The sequence below is a fragment of the Macrotis lagotis genome, chromosome 7, assembly GCF_037893015.1.
Source record: "Macrotis lagotis isolate mMagLag1 chromosome 7, bilby.v1.9.chrom.fasta, whole genome shotgun sequence".
Classification (NCBI taxonomy): Eukaryota; Metazoa; Chordata; class Mammalia; order Peramelemorphia; family Peramelidae; genus Macrotis; species Macrotis lagotis.
The window spans coordinates 59,133,326-59,158,343 of record NC_133664.1 but is presented as its reverse complement, the minus strand read 5'-3'; the positions used below and the strand labels follow the sequence as shown (position 1 = coordinate 59,158,343).

Sequence of the window (25,018 nt, the reverse complement as noted above, 5' to 3'; positions counted from 1 at the left end):
ATCTAAACACATTTTAGTCACAATCTTTCTATTTTACCCTCATATGAAATTCCCTCTTTAGCAATCATCATCATCATCATCATCATCATCATCATCATCATGATATTTCATTTTATAGCTATTTAGGGTTTACAAAAACCTTTATCCACATCTCATTTCATCCTCAAAAGAACAATGTAAGGTGAACAAAGCTTTAGAGGAAAATGCAAGGGTTAAAATACTTTAGAATAGCCCATGACCACACAGTTGATAATAGTCAAAAAATTTCTAAATCTCAGTAAGCCAGAATTTTGCCTGCACAAGATATATAGAAATGGAAACAATATTTACTAAAAGAGGAACTGCAAGAAAAATGAGAAGAAAAGTATAATTGTCAAACCCTAATTAAACCCCAACCCAAATGCTAACTTTTCAATGTGACCTTGATTCAATTATGACCTTTCTTCTCAGATCTCAAATAGTACTTCTTTCTAATACACTCCTTATGCAATATTATATATCATACTTAAATTATTTGAGTCTTTTCTTCCTATGAAGCTGCCTGAATACAGTGCTAATGTTTTGTCAAAGCTTATCTTTGGCTTGCTGCTCTGGTCATTGTAAACATTGAAGAAGTGTTTTTCAAAAAATGAATGAAAGAAATCTTTTTAATATCCTTTCAAGTAATTTCAACAAATCAGATGACTTTGATGACCATTTATAGACATGCTATATATCATGATATCTTTCCTCCAGGAATTTTTTAGGCTGTGTTTACGATCTATTGCTTAATTTCTCCATATATACTTTGTGTATGTAGATATAAAAGTATACATGTTTAAATATTCTGTGCATATATGTTCATTTTAAATAAGCATTATTGTTGTATAAATATATATGTTTGTTGTGCTTACAGGTGGCCACACATTCCTGCACAAACTATATATATTTCAATACACACATATATTTAATGCATATGTGTGTGCATTTAAGTATATGCTTTTTACAATCATGTGAATTTGCCTCCTCTCCATCAGAATGTGAGCTCTTCCAAGATAGGGATAATTTTTCTTTGTCTTTGTGTGTCCAAGCTGATGCTTAATAATCTCAATGAACATAGACATATGCCAAAAGCATATGTTGAAAACTCCCCAGTGATTTTTGCTCTCCACAGCTGGGAACTGTCCAAGCTCTATTTCCACTTCCAGATAGAAATGGTCTATGGGCCAAAGGAAAGCACATTTTTCATGCTACATATAGTTCTCTAGCAAGCAAAAAAAAAAAAAAAAAAATCTGACCTTTAAGTACATCTATTTTCCTTGGGCTCACATGACAATATCCTTGACTTTTTGATGTAGTAACAAGCTTGCTTAACCTAGTACTAAGTCATCAAAGTTATTTTTAGTTTTTATACACTTTTTCTCTTAGAAATGAGAACTTTTGTTAAAAATGAGAATTCTTGCTATCTGAGTGCCTGGTAGTTAGTCTATTAAGCATCAATAACATCGAATCCACCAGTCACACATTTGCTTATTTTTTTAAAATGAAATTGTCTTTGGTGGAATGTTTTTTATTTTAACTTATGTTTCTCTTCCTATTCTGACAGGAGTGTTTTCAATTCTCAAACACCCTCAGGGGCTGGATGTGGCAGTGTGTCTTTCTTTCATCTAGGATCTTTGCAAACAACAAGAAATAGTTTGTGGTCTGAAGGTCCCATGAGTTTCTGTAAGTCGAATGGCATTGCCAGGAATAGTAACTTGCCAAACTCACAGCTGCCAAAGGACTAGCCAGGATTTCCTTATACAAGGAAAGCATAGACACAAAGACACACACACACACACACACACACACAAACACGCTATGCATTTAACTAACTTGTTTAATTTCCTTTGCTTTGCAAAAGTAATAAATCTATCAAGACTTGCAAGATATAGCCACCATCTGGTCAAGTCCTGATTTCTTCAATAATACCCCCTGCTCCAAAAGTCAAATTCTGGAAGAACTTCCAGTGTTGGACAAGGTCATGCTTCCAGGGTTGATGCCAATGTCCTAATTTTAGATTTCAACCTCATTTGAAAGAGAAACAGCAGATTGGTTACAACCTGTGAACTCATCCCCACTCTTGGCGAAACACACTGAAGGGCAAATGTTTTTAAACACTGAAGCTTTTGAACAGTGCAATTGCTGGCCCAGTACTTGTTGATTATCTGTTACATTCTTGATCTTTCTCCAAATAGTCCAGACACAGAACCAGCACACAAACACATCAATGTTAGTCCCATGTGATTCAGGGCAACATGATTGGAAAGAGTTTCAAAAATGTCTTTGGAGACTGACACTTTTCCTTACCTACTGGCCATCTACCTAAATATTCAGAACCCCAGAAAGGAAGGACGCAATCTTTAATGTTCTTCAGACAACTGACGTTCATGCTAGAAATTAAGTTAATGTCTTTTTAAAAAACATCATTACACTAAAATGTGTGTGTGTGTGTAGTTCATGTTCATGGACTTAGGATATAATTACATTGGAATTTAATCTATGCACATAGGATGTTATTTTTTGGATATTCCTGATTTCATGTTATATATGTTAATTCAATACATTTCTCCACTATGTACTATAAATTTGAAATCTTTTTTTAAATGACCAATTGTCAGTATTTCAGATGATCTTAGATCAGAAGTTAATATAGAGTATACTCATCTGTGAAAAATATCCTAGAAATTCCCCTATCCATCAATTGGTTTGCACCATTTATATGTAATTATATTGATGGATTTTGATGTTTATTTCCCAGTTTTGTCATCAGTAGCATTTAAATAGTTCAAATGGTAGATATTTTAAAATATATGCCATCTCTTTTAAATCAATTAACCTTTTTTTTCTAGCTTTACAGTAATTTTACTTTTGCTCTAGTTTGTCTCAATACACAGACCATTGTTTGACCTTCCTTTAAGCAACAAGTAATTTGCTATATGTTAAGTTATAAAGATTTTTTTTTAATTGCTTAGTGCTGGGGCAGTTAGTTGCTGTAGTGGATAGAATACTGACTCTGGAGACAGGAGGACCTGAGTTCAGATTTGGCTTCAAACAACTGCTGTGTGACTCTGGGCAAGTAGTTTAAGCTTTATTGCCTCTAGAAAAATGCAAAATCATAAAAACAAAATAATTTGTTCAGTACCTTTTGATTCCTTTTTCTTCCATAGAAAGTATTTATGACTATTTCTTTTTGAAGACCAACATAGACAATCCAGTGAGATTGTTGACCTCTTTGCTATTCCTCACAGTAGTGACTTCATTTCCCCAATCTGGTCATTTTCACTGGCTACCTCCCAACTCATCCCTCTACATTCCGATTTCCTCATTCTCCTGACTTTCTTCAATCCCTAACTAAAATTCTACCCTCTAAAAGAAAATGTCTCAAAACTACAAAACAAACTTACAAACAAAAAGCCCTTCCTAATCTCCCTTAATGCTAGTTCATATGCTAGATTATTTCCATTTTATCTAGTTTGTATGTTATTTGAACACATTTTTCTCGTCTTATCTTTGATTATGAACTCTATCACTGAACACTAATTGTTTTTGCCTTAATATTACCCCATTCATTGCATCAGTAGGTGTTTAATACATGTTCATTAAATGATGGACAGTGAAAACTAAACTCCAGTTAACTTGTTTGTTTGCCTTTAGGTCCAGTTTCATTGGAACTTTGTAATATGTTGGAATACAGTTCTACATCTGCTTTTTGTCATTTCTGTTTTCTCTCTGGATGCGATTCTGTCATTTGTCACAGATAATCTGTCACTTTGGCTCTACTAACCTACTGGTTTGTTTTTAATTCCTATGAACTATAAAATTAGGTAAAGGTTGAATTAAATTTAAATTAAAAATGAAACTTCTTAAGTACAGAAGATTCAATTGAAATCAATGTGACTGTAATGTGATAATTATTTGAATTCAGGCTCTGATCTACACTTGTACAATATAAATAAGCACATGTGTGTGCTTATTATATGCACACAATGGTTGTAATAGCACATATATGTACATATTTATATATAAAGACAAGCTAAAGATGTTTACCAAATAAATCCTGCTTCCTTTGGATGAGACATGTCAAAAATATTCATAGGAAAATACAACATGAACAAATTCCCTATCATTTAAAAAAAAATTTCAGAGGCATATTTTTCTTCTGCTTTTTCCTTCCTTCTTTCTTCTTCCTTTTTTCCTTTTACTCTCTTCTTCTTCTTCCACTTCTACTTCATCCTTCTTTATTCTTCCTCGTTTTTACATTTCTCAGTACTCTTGGTTCATTCTATGAACTTGGTATAACAAAGAAGTTTAATAGTTTCCTTTGTGAGAAGTATCCCAGTGATTTCTAAAGATGTTCTGACTCCAGATTTATCTTGTTAGATTACAGAAGGTGATTTCTTTTGGGATTTCAGTTGCTGTGCATATTTTACTCTAAATGCAAGCATATGAAAGTCAAAGCTCATTATAAACACATGAAAAATAGATTAGAAACCAAAATGAGAGGTTACAGGGATATTTAGCCTGTGACTTGTTAGGAACCCAGATATCACACAACAAAAAGATAAAACTTTCATGCATTTGGGATTTATTTTTAATGGAGTGCATTTCTCATTTGCTTAGATGAAGCAATATACAATAGTGTGTCATAAATTATTGATTCTGGAATCTGAAATATGCAAACTCAACCTTTGAATCTCTGATAAAGATGTTATATTTTCATTATATAAAGAAAATACAATATTGAAAGAGTAATTTCAATTTAGGTAAAAATAAACAAATAACCATTTGTGTCTGGCCTTTTAATTAGTTTGGAAAGAGGGACCCAAAGTTGTTGATGTTTAAATATAGTAATCCTGCCTTTGCTTATGGCAATTCAAGTATTTGTTTTTAATACGTGATGTGAAGACCTATTAGTTCTGATATTTTATGTTGAAAGATCCAGATATTATAATCTTTGAATTACAACAGCAGTAATAATAATAATATCCTTTGTATATCATATAATGTCTTTTCAAAACAACCTGTATCATATTACCCAGACTGATCTTTCATATAAAACCTTAAAATGACTTAACTTATTCCCCCTTCCCCCCCACCATGTCTGTGTCCTTCTAAGGTGAGCTACAATTAATGAATTATTTTGTAATGATGCCTGGCTAACAGTTGTAGGAGAGAAAAGAACCTCAAAGACCAAATATTTCAGCCCTATAATTTTAGAAATTAATAAACAACTAGGGCTTGGGGAGGTAAAAGGATTTTTCCAAGGTAACTTGAGCAAGAAACTTCACAAGTCAAATGTGAATCTAGATCCTCTGATTCCAGAGTGAGTTCCTTTTCCACTAATTACAATGTCTCACAACAGACCTTTGAGATAAGAATAGTAGGAATCTATCCCCATTTTAAAGGTGAGGAACTGACGCTGAGGAAAGTTAAGGGCTCAGTATCATTATAGTATCTCAGTGGTGGAAAGGTTATATTGAGAAGATCTGAGTTCAATTCCAGTGTCAGACCCTTCTAAGTGGTATGAACTTGAGCAAGTCATTTAAGTCCTGACTTCATTTCCTCAATCTAAAATGGGATCATTAAAGCACCTACTTCCCAGGTAACAAATGAGATATTTGTAAAGCACTTAATTAATACAAATAGGGACTGAATAAATGGCTTTCCCCCTCCTCTTTTCCCCTCTAACACCCTTCTTCTCTTTCCCATCTCCCCTCCTTTCCCCATGTCTTTCCTTCCTTCATCTCCCTTTCCCATAGAATATAACTCATTCTATTTTAATTACTCTGTCTCCTCCTCCAAAAAAATACAAATAGAGAAAAACATGTAATCATAAAATCTTTTGGATCCAGGAATTAAAATAGCAGGTTAAAACTGAGTCACTCAAGAGCTCTCCAACACCAAGATGGATGTACTTAAAGACAGAATTCACTAGAGACTGTCTATGTTTTATGACCCATAAAATATAGAACTCACAGAAAATCATTAACTCAAGTAAATAAATCCATAATTTGGATAAGATATCAGTCCCTTGGAGGAATCAAAATTGTATGTTGCTTCTTGTTAGGAGCAGAGGTTAATCTCAACTCTTGCCTGAATTTTTGTTGATAGTATTCACATCTTGCCTATAACCTCACATGGGATTATACTTCTTCCTGTTATGTCATTATATAAACTGTTACTGTTCAATGTTACACAAATTTGTTTCCCCAGTGAGATGGTTGTGCTCCAGGAGATGGAGTTTCAATTCCAGTGGATAGGTTTGTGAAAACTGTACTTTTTGTCCTTATCTCAAAAATAGAGAGCCAACACATGCAGATCAATAGGAAGTTCTGGTCCATGGCCTAGGGAAGGATTTGGAGGGAAATGGGTTAGAGAGAGCCATTCCTTTCTACAAGTGGTTTCTCAGGTTACTCTTGCTTATGGTGTTCCAGCCTCTCCACATTTCATCCTACCTGAACCAGGAAGAATCCTTTATCTGGTTCATTCTATCTATAACAGCTGAATGAAGTTCAAATTCAACCAGGTGACTGAGCGGATAGAGAACACTGGAACTCTAGTCAGGAAGAGCCAAGTTCAATTGTGACCTCATACACTTACTAACTCTGTGGTCCTGGTCAAGTTACTTAACCACTTCACTTTAATCCACTAGAGAAGGAAATGGCAAACCTCTCCAATATCTTTGCCAAGAAAACTCTATGGAAGTGTGGTCAGCGACATCATCAAGAGTCAAAACACGACTAAATAACTGAACACAACAAAGAATTTCAATTCAAGAAATGCCCATTTGGAGATGATTCTCCTATTCTCATCATTATATACTTGTGCCAGTGTCTGGTGGGTATGGCATGATATATGTTTATATACTGATTTTTAAGGACTTCCTTAAGAGCTCCTTTCTATTTCCTATATAGAAAAGAAAACAATGCTCTCTAGTAGTAAATAACAATATCATATTGGCATGCATTCGATGTCTGTGGTTTAGAGATCTCCCTGTGACTTCTCAACTAATCTATTTTCAAAGAGGAAGAGATAAGTGAAAACTCTTCAAAAGTCACTACATTTCCTTTAGATTGAGTTCAGAAAGAATCCAGTTTATTAGATAGTATATCAGAGAGATGATTCAACACAGGAGGTAGTGTGACCATGAACAAATCACTTAGATTTTGGATTCTGTAATTCTCTATTTCCTCAAAGAAAAAATGAAGATAATCATAGTACCTAACTGAGGATTTTTGAGAAATTATTGCAAGAACACACACACACACACACACACACACACACACACACACACACACAGTTGTCCAAACTCTAAATCACTATACAAAAGCAAACTATGATAAGGAAATTTAAATACTAGAGTAAAGGTAGAATTTCCTAGTGAAGTGGGTTTGAATATATGAAGAAAATTTGTCTATAAAATAGATTGCCAGACTTGTGGTTGGAAATGCTTACACTCCAATTTCTCCTCAGAAATTTGCTCATTAGGAAAGTCATCTGATGTTTTTACATCCTCACTTCTCTATCAGTAAAATAAGGGAATTGTCCCCAATTTATAGGATTATTTGGAGAATTAAATGAGACAATAAATATGAAATACTGCAAACATTAGAGCACTTTATAAATTTCAGATCTTATGTTATTACTATTTTTTTGCCTAATAGGAAATTGGCACTCAGAAGAGATCTACCCAATGCCATATATTAAATGTTCTAGGAGAATCAGATTTAACTTCATCTGTGGGTTTGTCCATAAGGAAATCACATCTTTCCAATAACTTCCCCAAAGAGAATCTTAAGTATAACGATGAAAAAAATAGCTGATGTCTGGGTCCCCCAAAGTAAATACAAATAGAACAGACATGTTTCAGCAGACATGATTGAATACCATCACTCTAAATTCCATTTAAAAAAAATGAGGGGAAAAAACCACTTGGTCATCTTCAGTGGACAAATCATTTTATTTGAATCTGTTCTATGAGGATCTTCCTGATAGTTTTGCAAATCCATATGACCTTTAACAAAGCTGCAGTTTCCTTTCTATTCCAACCCAAATGGTAAAAATAACAATACTATGAAAAACAGCAGTCTAGCTGACATACTTATATTAATCTTATCTCCATAGCTGAGAAATGGAAAATTATTATTGAATAAGACCTTTTTTATCAGAACAAATATTCTTAATGCTCCAAAATACATATCTGGCATGGCTTCTGTTTTGTACATCTGCTTCTCTCTTTGAACTCTGATATTAATCTGAAGGTTGCATGCAGCTGCCCCATTCAGAGATAATTAGCTCTTCCCATTATATATTGCAAATAATGGGACAAATCTCAAATAACATTTAGAATGCTTCTGATTTTCCTAAACTCTGAAAAGTGGAACTTGGGACTTTACCCAAAATGATCTGTTGACTGAAGCCTTATTCTCTTTGCTTTTCTCATTTTCTTAACCCATTTATCTGTGTCTGTTTACCTCTAATGTGTCCTACAAGAACCTTCTTGTTCTCTTACAATCACTTCCCCTAAAGATGACTTATTCCCCTAATTTTGATAGAGTTGTTTTTCCAAACCAAGATAATTTCCCAGGACTTTCAATTCTTCAAGAAACTGGAAATTCCCCCATTGGAATGATATATTTTTGACAATTCATCAGTTATGAAGATAGTATTCCTTTCCTTTGAGTATCTTTGAGGTTTATGCCTAAATATATGTATTCTGCATATTATGGAGATTAGTCCAATGTTGGGTCTCTATTTATTACTTGTCCATAACTGGTTCTGACTTGCCTTACATTAAGTGTTTCCGTTATATCCTTAAACTCATCAAGCTTACTGATTAAACATTTCATTGACTCCCTTTCCCATGGTGGAAAGGTCATAATGAGTAATTAGACTTTTGCACAAGATTAGTTTCTCTTCTCCATTATTATCATTATTATTTTTGCCCTTTTTACTTCATATAGAATTTGGTGGTTATGAAAAGGGAAACATAGACCAGGGAGAAGGTGAAGAAAATACCAGACAATGAGTAAAAGAAGAAAAAAGGAAGGAACTAAAGGAAGGTAAAATCTGGAAGGATAGGAAAATGCATTTAATGGTTTTTATCATAGATATAGTCTTCTTGCTTATTGAAAATAATCCATCCTTCTCTCCTTCTAGGTCTAAATCTATGATTTTCTGATCCTCTCTTACAATAGCACTGAAGGGCATTTTATACAGAGCAGATCAGCCCAAGATTCTATGATCATTTCATTAACATGATTTGGAAAGGAAGGTTCATGTTGCCAACTACAAAGTTACTTGTTGACACTTAACTAACCCAATTATATATGTTTTGATTTTTATTTTCCCAGGAGTCTGTCTGTCTTCTTAAAAAAAAATATAGCAACAGCAAGATAAACAAGGGACGTAGACACCAGAGAAGGGTTAAGGGCTACTTTCTTTCTTTCTATTTCAAAGGCATTGCGATACTTTCCATTTTTCCCACATGTTGTCTGCACAGTTCTTTTATTTTTCATCCTTTAACTACCATGAATTTCAAGTTTATTGTTTCTATATTGATTTTCACCAAAAAATTTATGGTCCCTAAGAACTTTCCTACTTTTGAGAAAAACAATAATAGAGCTTACCCAGCTCTAGTAAATTGGTAATCAATTTTAGACTGATAGAAAAAAATGTTGCTTTTATTTGTTACATCCCATGGACTATTGGGTTATATTGGAGAGAAGTCTGATAAACTAAATTGTAGTTGGGGAAGAATTTTTTTTTAATCTTTCCATAATGTCTTAGCATTATCTGAGAATATAACATTATCATTCCATAACATTATCTGAGACTCGGAAAGACATTATTTTTCATTCCCTCAGTTATTTTGACACTAATATTACTGAAATACACACTCACACACACACACACACACATCATACTCTGAACAAATGTTGTGGTGTGGAAAGCTTCAAATGTATGTCTAATTATGTCTGTGATTTCTGGAATATCCTAGCTAAAATCAAAGAGATTAATTAGCAGAAGTTATTATATCATGTTTCAAACTTCCTTGGCCATGGTGTCAGCAATGTCCATTTTATGGACAAAATTAAAAATAGATCTATATTCTACATAATTCCCTTCTCTAAAGAGTGTACCAAGGTTCTTTAACTGTAAATATTAATTTCTTTGTATATTTAATATGTTTTTTCCAATTGATCAATCAGTCAATACTATTCATTAAGCACTTTCTATACCAGTCACTACATTAAGAATTGAGAGTAAATGGAGTGTACTTTTGCTAAAAATAGAACTAAAAGTTAACATTTATATAATGTTTTATGTTGATAAAGCACTTTCCTCACAACATATGAAGAAATAGGTGGAAATATTACCCATTTTGTGATGAGAAAATTAAGACTCAGATTAAATGACTTGCTCAAGGTTACATGGCTATATTTAGTGTCAGAATCAGTATTTCAATCTAGACTATGCATAAAGTATCTTGATAAAGTATATAGATGAATAAAGAAAATACAGGTCATGGAAGGATAAGAAATAAGGATGTATGGATACTAATTTAAGCCTATGCTCTTAAATTAATGAGAAAATTCATTCTAGTAACATTTGGTTATTTTTCCTTGTAGCACTCATGAATAATCTGGACAAAATTGTATAAATATACATTGTGTTCCAATAATCTTAGAGTGCTTTAGAGCTCCAAAAGTTAACAAAGAGGTATATATGGCTGCAAAATCATGAAATACAAAAACATTTAAATAATAAATGAGTGCAACAGAATTAAATAGATGTATACATGTATAGATATGTATGTAAATGTATGTATATATTTATATGTGTATTTATATATGTATTATATACATTTAAGTCACATATAAATATTTGTGTATGTATATTGTGTGTACATTTATATATGTGCATAGATATACACATCAGAATTTATGAATGATAAGTATTGCAAGATAAAGAATCCAAAGATTTATTGAGGAAATATCCTGTGTTTCGCCTCCATGATAACCTTTATCCAGTTTGTTTTCGAGAATTTCCTTTTTTTGTAATAAATTGTAACCCTATTTTACCCACAATTCAATTTTCCATTCCTTCTTTGGTGATGACCAATTTGAATTCTTTTGAGACTATAGCATTTTATGACTTTTAGCCTTATCATGTAAGCAGAGTATTATTTATCTCACAAAGTTTGGTCTCTTTTTCAAGGAGAAATTTGAAGATGTTCAAAAAAACTTGGTCATTTCATAAGGTCATTTTAGTTCTCCTTTTACCTCTTGTTCAATCCTAGCCCTAATGTACAGTCCATTCACAGTATCTAAGTCAGGTATATTCAGATGCCCTCGTGCATCTTTGTAGGTTTTCCAATATGCTGCATATTATTATCTGGAAGAGTGGCATTGTTTCATATTCTTGATTTTTTCATCTGCAAATTGTTAGTTCAAACTCTTTTTAAGTGATGCCCTTATTTAGGAGATCATCCTCCTTTCTAGGATGTTACCCATTTGAACAAGCAAGAGTGACAATCTTGGACTCTGACCTGGATCTCCTCCATAGCTGGTACAAATACCCTTGGTGGACAAATCTATTTCCCCCTTTTATGATATTAATGATTAGATTAGATCATCTCTATTCTATTTTTGAGAATTTTTTCACATATGAAAAGGGATGCATTTGTTACAGTACAGACTTTAAGCAGCACCTTGCTCTATTGAATAAGATGGAGGATATATACAATTGAAAAATAACATATACTAAATAACATATACTAAAAACAGGGGTCAATGACTACATTTTATGTCTTCTGCTCAATAATCACCTATTGCCCTTGTCTATATGGAGGCTTATTTTGAATGACTAGTCATCCGGTTGCACGTAGGAGAAATGTTAGTGACTTTCATGAGTCACTCATTTGTGCTGCCAAGAAAATAAAAGTAAAAAAAAAATATGAAAAAATATGTAAAAATTATGCAGTATGAGAAGCTAAAAAATACATAATCTGAAACTTTGTCAAGGTCCAGTCTTTCTCTTGAAAATTTTATATTCCTATTAAATGTCTTGAATAATTTGTATTGCATTAAAATCCTTTTTTTCACTTTGAGATAATATAGAGAGTCTTCTACAAGGTACTACCTTTATGCCTCATCATGTTGAGATGTGTTCCTAGATGTATCTCAGACCACAATAGCTGATGGGTCCTATTGAATTGGAATAGCTTAATGTATGGACTTGGTAAGGGTTAAATGTCTTTTGTCCAAAGATCATTATAGCTCATAAGAATTTGGGGGTCTGATTTTTCCATAGGATTGTTGAAATTTTTGACTAATTCATCAAGACAATTTACTGTTATAGAATTATTTCTCTTTGTAGTGGTGATTGAAAGTGCTCATAGAGAACAGCAGATCATTAAAGTTGTAAGTGAAACATTTAGCTTATACATTAAATATAATGTAAAACATCACAAATTCAAATTTTTTATTGCCATAAGATGTCACTTCCCAGCCAAACATTAAGAAGCTTTAGGCATAATCTTCAGGAAGAGATTAAGGTAGTATTTTCTCTGTGCAGTGACATAGTCAGGTCCAGAACCTCATCTCTGAATCCAATTTTCTGAATATTTCCTCAAGCATTACTACATTTCTCTTGGTTTGAAATCCTGAGCTCTGATCTTGGGATGTTTATTTTTCTCACAAAGATTATTTCAGTTCTGTTAGGTCTTGCAAAAGAAAGCTTATGGATAGTTCTTTAATGTCTTGCTCTAACCTACCTTCTCTTTCTCTAACCTTGTACTCAAAGCCCCCCAACTAAAGCTCCCTGATTGCAGACCAGTCTACCTACCAAAACAGTTTTCTTTGCCTTTACACTGCTAATAATTATCCAGGGATTCTGGCATGCATTGAGTTGAACCTCTTTCTGTGATACAGTGATGAAAAAAGATTATTAAAAAAAAGTTTTTAAAGAATATATTTCAATTTGGAAACAGTAACTAGGCATGACATATCTGATAATTTTAAAAAACCCTATGAAATATCCGGATTGTGAGCCTAATATTCCAACATTCCATTATAATGCAATCATAAACAATAAATTATCAATCTGTATTCAATATTAGATGAAACTCAATAGAGTTAAAGGGAAAGTCCTGTTTTTGCATTTAAAAAAATCAGTCTCAGGGGCAGCTAGGCGGCTCAGCGGATAGAGCACCAGCCCTGGAGTCAGGAGTACTTGAGTTCAAATCTAGCCTCAGACACTTAATAATTACCTAGCTGTATGGCCATGGGCAAGCCACTTAATCACATCACCTTGCAAAAACCTAAAACAAAATCAGTTTCCCAAGTAGAAGGTTGAAAAGGTGTGAAGAGATGCCAGTTCTCTTGAAAAAAATAACAGTCTCAAACTCCTTGAGTCACCAATAACACATTAGCAGTTAAAGAAGCAAGCAATTTTAGGGGGCAAAAAAGAATGACAGTGTGGCATTGTGAATAGAGAGCTGGTCTCAGAATCAGGAAGACCTGGAGTTCATTCTCATCTCTGACATGTATGGCCATGTGACTTTGGGCAAGTCATTTCTCCTCTCAGTAGCTGAGATTAAAAAATGATTTCTGATCAGTACTGGTAAGGGGGATGTCCTCAACAAAAACTTCCAAGAACAAGGAATTACAAAAGATGGCTTAAATGCTTTAGTTCAAATTAAGCTGTGATCAGACTAGGTTTAGAATATTAGTCCAGCATTATTAGAATAATAGTGCTGCATTCTGTACTTTCGGAAGGTCATTGATTACCTGGAAAGCATTCTGAAGAGATATCAAGGATGGTGACATTACTAAGAATGTGATATAAGAGGATAGGCTGAAATACAACTAGAAATAGTAAATCTAAAAAAGAGAAGATGGAGGGTAGCTTTCTAAGTGCTTTAATATTTTTGAGAGTTATGTAGAAGAATTATTGTTTCTTTTTGTCTCTAGAGAACAAAGTAATAGGGAAGTATTAAAGAGTCTGAGTTTATCTCTTGGTAAATGACTACTAAGGTAGTTATTGTTATAGTTAATAGTTATTGAATTCCTTTATTATTTAGCTTTTTCCATTTCATATTTTTCTTCTACTTCTTACTCTTTTCTTCTCAATATAAGGAACATAAGATATAAACAGTTCATGGAAATGTCATACCCATAGTTTTGATGCCATTGTATTTTGATCTAAAGCTTATGCATATCCATCTCTCCATCACCTTAACTAGGTCCTTGAGCTTCATTTCTAGTCCATTTCAGACTTCCCACTAGAGTCCAGCCTTCTTCTTGTCATGCTATTAGGCTTATTTCTCCTCTCCAATTTCTAGCACTAGCTTTGGGAATAATAAATTTCTATTAACATCCATGTCAATCAACTGACAATTGCTGGTTTTTCTCTAACTAAATAACTCTCATCAACCACTGCTGCATTTACTATCATCATCATCATCATCTTTACACAATGTTTTTCTAATCTAAAGTACATTTTCTGAGGCAGCAATTGTTTACTTTTTGTAAGAAGAGGCAAGGTTATTTATTACATAGAAAGGTTAATATTTTATCATGAAGATAATGGGACTCACTAGAGTTTATTGAAGGTGATCTGGTTAGACCTAACTTTAGGAAAATTATTTTATCAACTGTGTAGAATATGGATTAGGAAGAGAAGACAAGAACAATTAGAAGGCATTACCAAGCATTTTACCTCCATTAACTCAAAAATAGAGTTTTGTGAAGATTAATGTGGGAAGGACAGTTCTACTCTGAATGCATTAGAGGATTCAAAATCACCCCATGAAGGGATATATTGAAGAAACTGGGATATTTAACTTGGGGGGAAAAAGATCACTTAAGGGAAAAGTAATTAGAGGATTTTTAGAAGTTAATTTGGAAATTAAAATCTTTTGAAAGAGTTGTTAGTTTTTACTTAGTCCCAGAAAGCAAAATTAGGAAAAGTAGTTTGGCATTGCAGGGAGGCAGATTTGAACTCAATATAAGGAAAAAATTCCTAATAGTTATACCTGTCCAAAAATGAAATGACTTTTCTTGGGGAGGTAAGCACTTGTACAACCCTTGGGATCTTTAAGCAGAAGTTAGATGACTACTTGTTTAGGATAGTATAGAATTAGTTACCATTCAGGTATAACCTGGAATAGATATTCCTCATCCTCCCAGTCCCTTTTGTTCTATAATATTATGGGAGCATGAGGTCATAGGATGATTTGAACTATCTTGGTGACTACAAGGAAAAAAATTGAGAATGAGGAGGGAAACCAAGTTCAAGTGGAAAAAAAACCCTATAAGGTATATACTAATGTTTGAGTGTCATGTAGCTGCAAAAAGGAATATATCTTTATTTTAAAAAGAATAAAAGGTGAAACATGAGCAGAATTGATAACAGCATTGAGTCATGACATTTGTGGCTAATTACTGCACTTTTCAGGTAGTTAAATTTGCTCAGCCTTCTCTCCTGTGCATCTGTGATATTGCCCAAGAGTAGGATAATGGCAAAGAAGGGCATTGTCTTTTTCATAGCTCAGTCATTATACATGGTGGACAGGTTTAGTGGGTGATCTTTCTAGCATCAATGACACCCTTGATAGTAAGCCAGTGGCACTCAGACTTTAATTATGTTAGGATGCTGGAGCCATGCCTGTAAAACTTCACAATGATAACCACCATGTGTTCATTCATGTAGCTCGGTGTCTCGATGTTGTTTTGGAATGCTTTAAGCTTCCCGAGTGTCTTATTTAGAATAGTGGTTTCACGGTCATTTTCGCTCTGTATGGTGATATTAGAGTGTTGTCATAGACCAAATTTTCTCAAAGGAAAGGATAAGAAAAATCCAGTCCTGACAAATAAATAGTTCTGAATGACATCAATCTAATTAGCAGCTTTCTAAACAGACCTTGAAATGAAATGAATGCATTGAGCATAACCAAAGAAGTAAAGTGCTGTTAAGTTGATAAATTACACCATTGTGTTTCTCTGCATAATTATTTTGGCAGTAGTATATCAAGTTTCTTGATGAGGACTTGCAAGTATCTCTGAAGGAAGTACCTCCATAGAGGTAAACTATTTGAAAATATTTTATAATCTAAAGAAGCAATTTTAGATGAGATGTTGCTTTTAAGCCATCAAAACTGACCTTCCTTCATAGGGGTTGTTTAAATTCATCATCAAATATACACATATAAAAATATCCATACAAACAGAAATTGTTATAGTGTGACCTTTTAAGAATAAACAATTATTGTGGCTATTTAAATACAATAGAGGCATACTTAGCAACACAGACAAGTAATCCTAAAACATACTGCTACATGTGGAAACTTTTATAATATTCTAGTTGAGCCAAAGGATAAAACAAGAAGGATTTAACTTTATATCCTCTCAAATGCAACATGAAGATAAATGTGATCTGGGGGAAGAAATCGAAGTATGCATTTCATGTTGATACCTTTAATATTTAAGGTATTTTCCATGGACATAAATGGATTTGCATTACTCAATTTTGAAATTTCCATCTTCAAGGCTATTAGTGATTCCTTAACTGATAAATCAATGACCTTTATTCTCTAGTCTCACCCTTCTTGACTTTAAGAATTTGACAATATTCAATGTCAATGTATGACATTGTTGACCCCTTCCTCCTAATAATCTTTCTTCCTTAGAATTTTAATTTCCTTTTTCACATTATTTAATCACTATTTCCACCTCTCTCACCATTCTTTCTCAATCTCCTACCATATATATTTTTAAAATTGATCTATGGAATAAAATAAGCATTTCCATAATAGTATAATAAAAAGATGATTATATGTGAAAGTATGAATCTAATATGTATAACTTGCTGGTCCCTTAAATATATAATAAATTTATCCTGCAAATTTCTTTTTTTTCTTTTTTTCTTTCCTCTGCTCCCCACTCCATCCTTGAAGTAGCTACTTTTAGACAGGAATAGATGTGTCTATATGTATGTATGTATGTGCATTTATATACATATGAATATATACGTATACATGCAACATTATTCCATACATCCTTCTTATTAGTTCCTTCTGTTTTTTGCTTCCCTAAGATTTATGTTGATGATCCTTTGTTGAGTTCCTATCCTGGACTCCCTCAATCTTCTTCAGCCGAATGTTGGAGGGGCAGGAGACAAAGAAGAGGAGGAATGCAAGATCTCCAAGTGCTCCCTTTATTCACCAGAATACAAGTGCTTAAATATCCCTCCCAGACCCTAATCCATTTCCACTCCCATGACATTTAGAGAGATAAGACTCTGGTGTTCAAGGACACCAGGAGAAGATCATTTATAATGCTCCCATATACAATGGTTCCTAACAATACTTAAGGCTCTATTCTGGGTCTTTATATGTTTTCCATTGGGCAGCTAGGAGGCATGGTGGATAGAACATTGGCTTTAGAATCAGAAGGATGAGAGTTTAAATCCACCCTCAGACATTTGATGCTTAGTAGCTTGCTTGGGCAAGTTACTTAACCCTAATTGCCTTTCATCCAGGGCCATCTCCAGTCACCCTGATTCATATCTGGCCACTGTGCTTGATGGCTCTGGAAGAAAAAGTAAGGCTGGTGACAAAGCACAGACTCCCCTCCCTCAAATGAAATTCATGTGCTTTTCCTGACATCACACCTCTGATGTCATGCTCTTCTTCAAGAATGAAGGATAAGTGCTTGCTTCGGCAGCACATATACTCAAATTGGAACGATACAGAAAAGATTAGCATGGCTCTTGCACATGGATGACAAGCAAATTTGTGAAGCATTCCATATTTTTTTACTCAGGAGTAATAAAAAGAATTTGATTCTCAAAAAAAAGAATAAAGGATAAACATCATTCTATCCTTATCTTTATATGCTCTCTTAATGATCTTATCAGTATAAGTTAAATTATCTTAATAAACATCATTTCCAGATGTATATATTCATCTCTAATCTCTTTCATAACTCTAGCACAAATTCACCAACTATTTGGGTATCTGCATCAGGAAATATCATAAATATTTTCAACTCAATATACCATAAATACAACTTATCTTACTTAAATCATTTCTCTTTCAAACTTCATAAAGTAGGAACAGCTAGAGCACCAGCCCTGGAGGACATGAGGTCAAATCCCAGACTTCAGACATTTCTTAATTACCTAACTGTGTACCTTGGGCAAGTCACAAGTCACTTAACCCCATTGCCTTAAAAAAACTCAAAATTCATAAATTGACTAGATGCCCTGGTGATGCACTTCTCTGTTCAAAACCTCTGGAAAAAAATGTATTTGGTTGCTGAGATCCAGCTCTCCTAACATGATGGAACCTGCCAGAGCTTATAAAAACTGTTGATCTCAGAAAGTATTCACCTAAAATTCACTTCCATCTTCACAAGAAGGAAGACCCAATAGGTCCTGAAATCCTTCTACAAAGTCTCTTAAATAACGTATTTGTTCATTTTTCTCCTAATTACAACACTGCCTTCCTTAGTGTCCTGAGTAGTAATTCAATGCAGATTCTTTAAATTTTTGGAAAAAATGTACACATATAGAAGAAAAAAAGTTACATTTTATTCTTTTGTTTTTGCTGATATCTTGTATTATTTAAGAAATGCCCTGTTTCAATTTTAACTTAAGATGCTTAGCAGAAAAACTTTCTTTAGAAATGTTCATCCATATCTTTGACATTTCATCTGTTTGTAATAAAAATACTGGTAAGTAAGATATAGTAGTTGTCAAGACCAATAAGTTTATTTTTTGCTAAAATACATAATTTAATAATCTTCCTTATTATAAGGGACTTAGTTGAATGTTCAAACTATGGTTCACTGTTTAGGTGAAAGACATTTAAAATATTTTTTTTCTGTGTGCAGTCATGTAATTCAGCTCTGTAAGCAAGTTGAAGATCCTCAAACTCAGAGGAGAAGTTTATATTAGGCATGGAGGCTGTAATATGTAGTCAGGATGATGCATCTGAGAAAACCATTTGAACTCAGATCCCAATACTGATGGTCATTTTGTGATCCTGTCAGACAATTTAACGTCTTTGATCCTCAATTTCCTCCTCTACCAAATGAAAAATTTAAAATAGATGGCATCCAATATCCCTTATAATTCTATCTTGATGTTTCTATGATTCATTCTTTCAACAGGAGAAAGCATCATCAGTTAAGGAAAAAAATTGACTTCTTCAAAAAAAGTGGATTAAATTTATAGTTTTATTTTGTCATTGTTATTAGAAATCACGAGATATTAGCTTTGGGATTCCACAAATGAAAAAGAACCAAGAATTCAATGAGAGGTCCAATAAAAAGCTACAAATATGACATTATGATGTCATAGATTTTTGTGAACTATGGCCTATTAATAGAAACATTTTCCCTCACTTTTGTCAGTCATTTTCCTTGCATCAGTATTCTTTAAGGAACTCTTCTGGGCCTCTCTTTCTCACTCTACATTCTCTTCTTTAATGAATTTATAAGTTCCTGTGGGCTTACTTACCATCCTTATCAAGGTAAGACTAAAACATATATCCAAACCTAATCTCTCCATGAACTCCCCTTCAGTTCCCTGTTGCCAATTGCCTATTCGATGTCTCCATCTGAGTGTTGCATAAAACCTTAAACTAAATATGTTCAGTCTGGGAGACATTTAATTTTCTATGAAAGCTTCTATTTCCCAAATTTCCCTATTTCTCTTCAATAAAGGCTACTATTAACTGAGTGTCACAGAATCAATGCTTTCAAATAATGGTTCTGGAAAAGCCTTTTGAGAGTTCCCTAGATGATAGGGAGATGAAATCAATCATACTTAAAGAAATCAACTCTGACTATTCATTGGAAAGGCAAATACCGATGTTGAAGCTTAAACTCAATGGTTATCTATTAAGAAGACAGGAATCTTTGGAAAGGACTGTAATGTTGGTAAATACTGAAGTCAAAATAGGAAGATGACAAGACGGTGATGGATAGATAATGATAGGTAATGTCATAGAAGCAATGAATATGAGCTTTGATAGATCTTAAGAGAAAGTGAAGGACAGAAAACCCTGGGGTCATGAAGAGTATGATACAACTAAATGACTCAACAACAACAAACACAATGAACAGGCTGTCACAAACAGGCTGTTTTTAGAGTTTCACCTCTTTCCTCTTGACTATACCATAGAATGTCATGTGGAATTAAACTCATTAGGTAAATACAGAGAACACCTAAAATTTGAGTGTTAGCAATGCCAGTTCTCTAGGCAGTGATGAGTCAAAAGAGAGGAAGAATAGAGAGACTAAAATTCACCAAGTTATAGAATGACTGCATATTTTGTCTAGGCTCTAATGAAAAAGACAGATTTGAAATATGATGAGATACACTTAGATTAGATTCCCTCTGTCATTTCTTGAATCCTCCCCCTCTGAAATAGAAAGGGAAACTATTAACCTCCTTAGTGATTTATTTTCTGTTGTAGATCTCTACCCCACTTTGTTAGAATAATCCTTGCTCCTGTGATAGCCAACTAACTGAAGATATATATATATATAGTATTTTTTTCAAGGCAATGGGGTTAAGTGGCTTGCCCAAAGCCACACAGCTAGGTAATTATTAAGTGTCTGAAGCTGGATTTGAACCCAAGTACTCCTGACTCCAGGGCCATTGCTCTATCCACTGAGATACCCAGCTGCCCCCAAGATTTTATATTTCATAGACAATTTCATTGGAAGATAATGAATGTTTCTTGTACATATGATTAGGAAAAAAGTGATACATTTTGATTCTTAAAAATATTTTGAGTCAATGAGATTAAATGCTTAGAAGGGAAATTGGGTTTAAATTCAGGATAAACACTCATTCAAAAGAATTTCCTGATCTTAAGAGTCATTTCCTGAAATGAGTCACCAAGGGATATGCTATTATCTTTAGTGTGTAAGATGGTATTATCAGGACTCTGAAGTTCTGGGATTCATCCAAGCAGAATCAGCTACCTTGTCAACCAGTAATCCATACTAGATTGATAATCACAAAGGGCCATAAACTTGAGCTTTCTCTCCAAAACTATTAGAATTGCACTGACAATCTGAAACAGTGAACCATGCTGTTATCTCCATTAATGCTGAGGATGGGTTTGCATCCTTACTAAATGCAATACTTTAAATATTTTATAAATACTAATATTCTCCAAATTAAATATAAGATTTGCATTTTCTCTGAAAGAAAACAGCAGCAGCCAAATCAAGTCACCTAATTTTCAGGTGAGGAAACTGAGCTTCACAGGGTTTAATTGGCCTACGCATGTATGTCTACACAGGTAGTAAGAATTCCAAGTTGGCCTTGAACCTATCTCCTTGATTACAACACCAAACTGCAATCTACATAAATAAACAGAAGTAATATAGGCTACAGTGTTATGAAAATATAGCATTTCTCTCTTTTAAATATATTCCTGCTGCTTTTATAAATTGCATATCCCTTGCTAAACTCAGTTGTATTAGTACTGATTCAGAATGAGGTAGCTCCACATCTTCCTACTGTGTGTGATACTTGCTATTAATCTTACCTAGAAGGTCCTCCCTACACACTCTAGGCTTTTCTTGAGCACTTGAATAGTTCCTTCAATTTTCTGTTTTTCTGTTCCTTCATGACTGATCCACTAACTATATTTTTCAATTTTTTGATACCTTTTCTTCTATACAAATCATCATTGATAACATGCTACAGCAATTTAACACTTGTGTTTCCATTGCCTTTGTCTTATAACTTTTTTTGGTACATTTACATCATTATCATCATGATCATGAAGAAAAAAAATAATGCTATGAACTCTATGACAGAAACTGACTCCAAAACAAATTTTGGCTTTACATTTTGGGAGAAAATTATGATGCTGGTTATTTTGTCAAATGGTTTAACATCCTGATTATTTATTGGGTATGAAACTAGGAATTAATGATAAAATGCTGGACCTGAAATCAGAAAGACCTTAATTTTATACTTTTGATATTTAGTATCTATCTGACCTTAGGGGAGTGACTCAGTCTACCTTAAACTGTGATGATAATAACTGTTTTATATATGATATGGTTATAATGAAGTTCAAGTGATATAACTTGTATATAATGTTTCATAAATTTTAAAGTGCTAAATTGAACATTCCTCAAATCTTTTTCTTATTTATTTTCATTCATATGCACATGCATATTTTTACATTACAAAATTTCCTTCCACCCTCCCTTCCCATCCCCTTTCCCTTCAGCAGTGAACAGTCCGGTTAGCATTGTACATACATATTTTGACAAACATGTTTACAGATTAGTATTAGTTATTTTTGGTATGAGAAATTAGTATGAAGAGAAAGAGATACATAAGAGATAATTTTTATAAAATATTCATCAAATTTGTATGTGTGTTTTGTTTTGTTTTTCTTAGCCCAGTCAGTCTAACACAGTTATCCTAGATCTCTAAACTGCTGAGAACTTCTTCCATCAAGGTTGCTTATCACACAATGTTGACACTCTCCAAATCTTAAGCTCTTGAAAACTCCCAATCTTGGAAGCTCTGCAAAGCAAATATAGAACCCCAAGTGACTCAAGGACTCAAAGAAAACAGAAGAGCCCTTCTCTCTCCTATTCTTGCCATCTCCACCCTTTCCTTCATGCAGGTGCAGGCACTGATTGCCATCAGTGAAAAAAGAATCCTATTACCAATGGACTTTGGAACTCAGACTACATTTTCATAACTTAAATCTCTATTGGAAATTTTTTAACAATAAGAGACAAGGGCAACATTTCCAGGGCAGAGTCAAGATGGCGACATGAAGCTAGGAAGCTCCTGGAGCTCTTCTCTAACTAATTTTAAATGAAACCTCTAAACAGACTTCAAAAGTATAGAACCCACAAAAACAAGAGTGAAACAAGTGCTCAATTCAAGATATCATTGAAGAACTTCGAAAAAGGGAAAGTATAGTCCAACATGGGTGGGAGGACTGGAAAGTCAGCAGGAGACTCATTCATAGTGCAGCTCAGGTACGGCTCAGCAAGTCAATAGTGCAGTGGGCCAGCAGTGAGGGTCCCAACTCCAGCTTGAAAGACAAAGTTGGAGCCCCAGAAATGCTAGCACAACAGGTGGAACTGGACTGGACTTCTCTGAAAGGAACAAACTACTAGCAACTGACACATAGACAACCCCCTTGGCAAGCAGTAAATCAGGACTAGTCCCCAATCCCCAGCACAAAAAATCTTGAGACTGTATCTCCTGTGCCCCAGGAACAGAGCTCAGCTATCAAAATGAACAAAAACAAAAACACCATAAAAAGCTACGAATCTGGTGACAAAAATGTCATCTCAGAGAAGGAAAGAATTGACAAAATGCTTATCTGTGAAGCCTCAAAGGGGTTTACAGATTGTTCTCAAATCCCCAAAAAATATCTTCTTAGAAGAGTTCCAAAAGGATTTTAAAATCAAAGAAGAGAGGTGAAAATTTGAGAAGAGAAGTGAAAGTCAGGCAGGAAAATTATGAAAAAAATGACTAAAGCAAACAATACCTTTAAAAATAAAAGTGCTCAAAAGGAAAACAAAATCAACTCCTTTAAAAGTAAAAATTTCCAAATGGAAAAGGAATGTAAGTCATTAAAAAAAAGTAAAATTTATGAACTGGAAAAGGAATGTAACTCAAAAAAAGTAAGATTAACCAACTGGAAAAGGAAACACAAAAGTTAACTGAAGGAAATAAAAACCCTAAAAATTAAAATTGAACAAATGCAAATTAATGACTCTATCAAGTCTCCATCAAGCAAAACTAAAAGACTGAAAATGATATAAAAAATGTAAAGCACCTCTTAGGAAAAATGACTGACTTGGAAAGTACATTTAGGAGACATAATTTATGAATTATCGGTCTACATCAGGGATGTACAAAATGTGAACTGCCTGTGGGTTACTAAATGCTTTAGTAAATGCAACTGAGCTACAGCAGTGCTCTTATTAAAATGAGAAATCAAAATGTATTGTCTATTGTTTCAATAAAACTTTTAAAAGTAAGGTTGGACAGCCCTGGTCTATATGAAAGGTATAATCAGAGAAAGAGCTTGGATATCATCTTTCATAAAATTATCTAGAAGAACTGCCCTAATATCCTAGAACAAGAAGATAAAATAATCCTTGAAAGAATCCATCGATCACTCTCACCCCCAAAAGAGTCACTAAAACAGAAATGTCTGTTATATGTTTGTTATTATTAAGAATCATTGAATGTTAATTTGCTAAGCTTCTGCATTTATGCATAAAACAGTACATGTGACTCATGACTACATGAAATTATCTTAATTTTGATATTATAAGGGGTGATCAACTGCCATATGTTGTTATAGTATTCTTTTTGAGGAGAGCCTAATGTTAGATGCTCATCTGCTTCCTATTTCTTTTGCAGGAGCGTGACTTCTATATTTTTGGGAGGAGTTGTAAATGTGCTTTTGCTGTCAGTAAGTTGTTAGATGCTAGATTCGTTCTACTTCTAAAAAATTACTTAAAGTTGTATGTCTACAACCCTTTAGAAAATAAGATCAACAGTTGCAAAAAAGCATGAAAATTGTTATAATGAAAGATTGAGTTATGTGTCAAAGGAAGAAATTTGGACACAAGGTCAAATTTGAGCTCACTGGAAATCCTAAGGACTAGTCAGATTGGGAGGATATAACTGATTTTAAGATAATCTAATATGTGCAGGATAGAATTGCCTTTTATATTATGAAGTTATACTTATGTGGAGGAATCCAAGAATTACTCAGGGAGAGGAATGTGGATATAATTGACTTCTCTCATACCACCACTCCCAAGAGGATAGATTCCTTTTGCAACAAGGAAAAGGTTAAAAAAAAAAGTAGACAGGACAAGCAAATCTGTTAGTTCCCTTTTTTGGGGACCCTCAAAATAGAGTACTCTTCCATGATCCTCTGTCCTCTTGGATCCAATACAGCCAATCAACA

At 33.7% G+C, this 25,018-nt stretch overlaps 1 long non-coding RNA gene and 1 other non-coding gene across 2 annotated transcripts in view; both read left to right on the top strand.

Annotated features, from left to right (window-relative positions):
- The window catches only part of LOC141493683 (uncharacterized), a 29,282-nt gene extending 5,262 nt beyond the window's left edge, over nt 1-24,020 (top strand). Inside the window, exons 3-4 of the long non-coding RNA XR_012470285.1 lie at nt 1,586-1,704; nt 22,465-24,020. This is a non-coding gene — a long non-coding RNA (uncharacterized LOC141493683). The remainder of the gene's footprint in view (nt 1-1,585; nt 1,705-22,464) is intronic.
- Nucleotides 17,735-17,841, top strand: LOC141494625 (U6 spliceosomal RNA). The gene has a single exon (XR_012470517.1). It is a non-coding gene; the product is annotated as a U6 spliceosomal RNA (small nuclear RNA).
- Nucleotides 24,021-25,018: the final 998 nt, after the last annotated feature.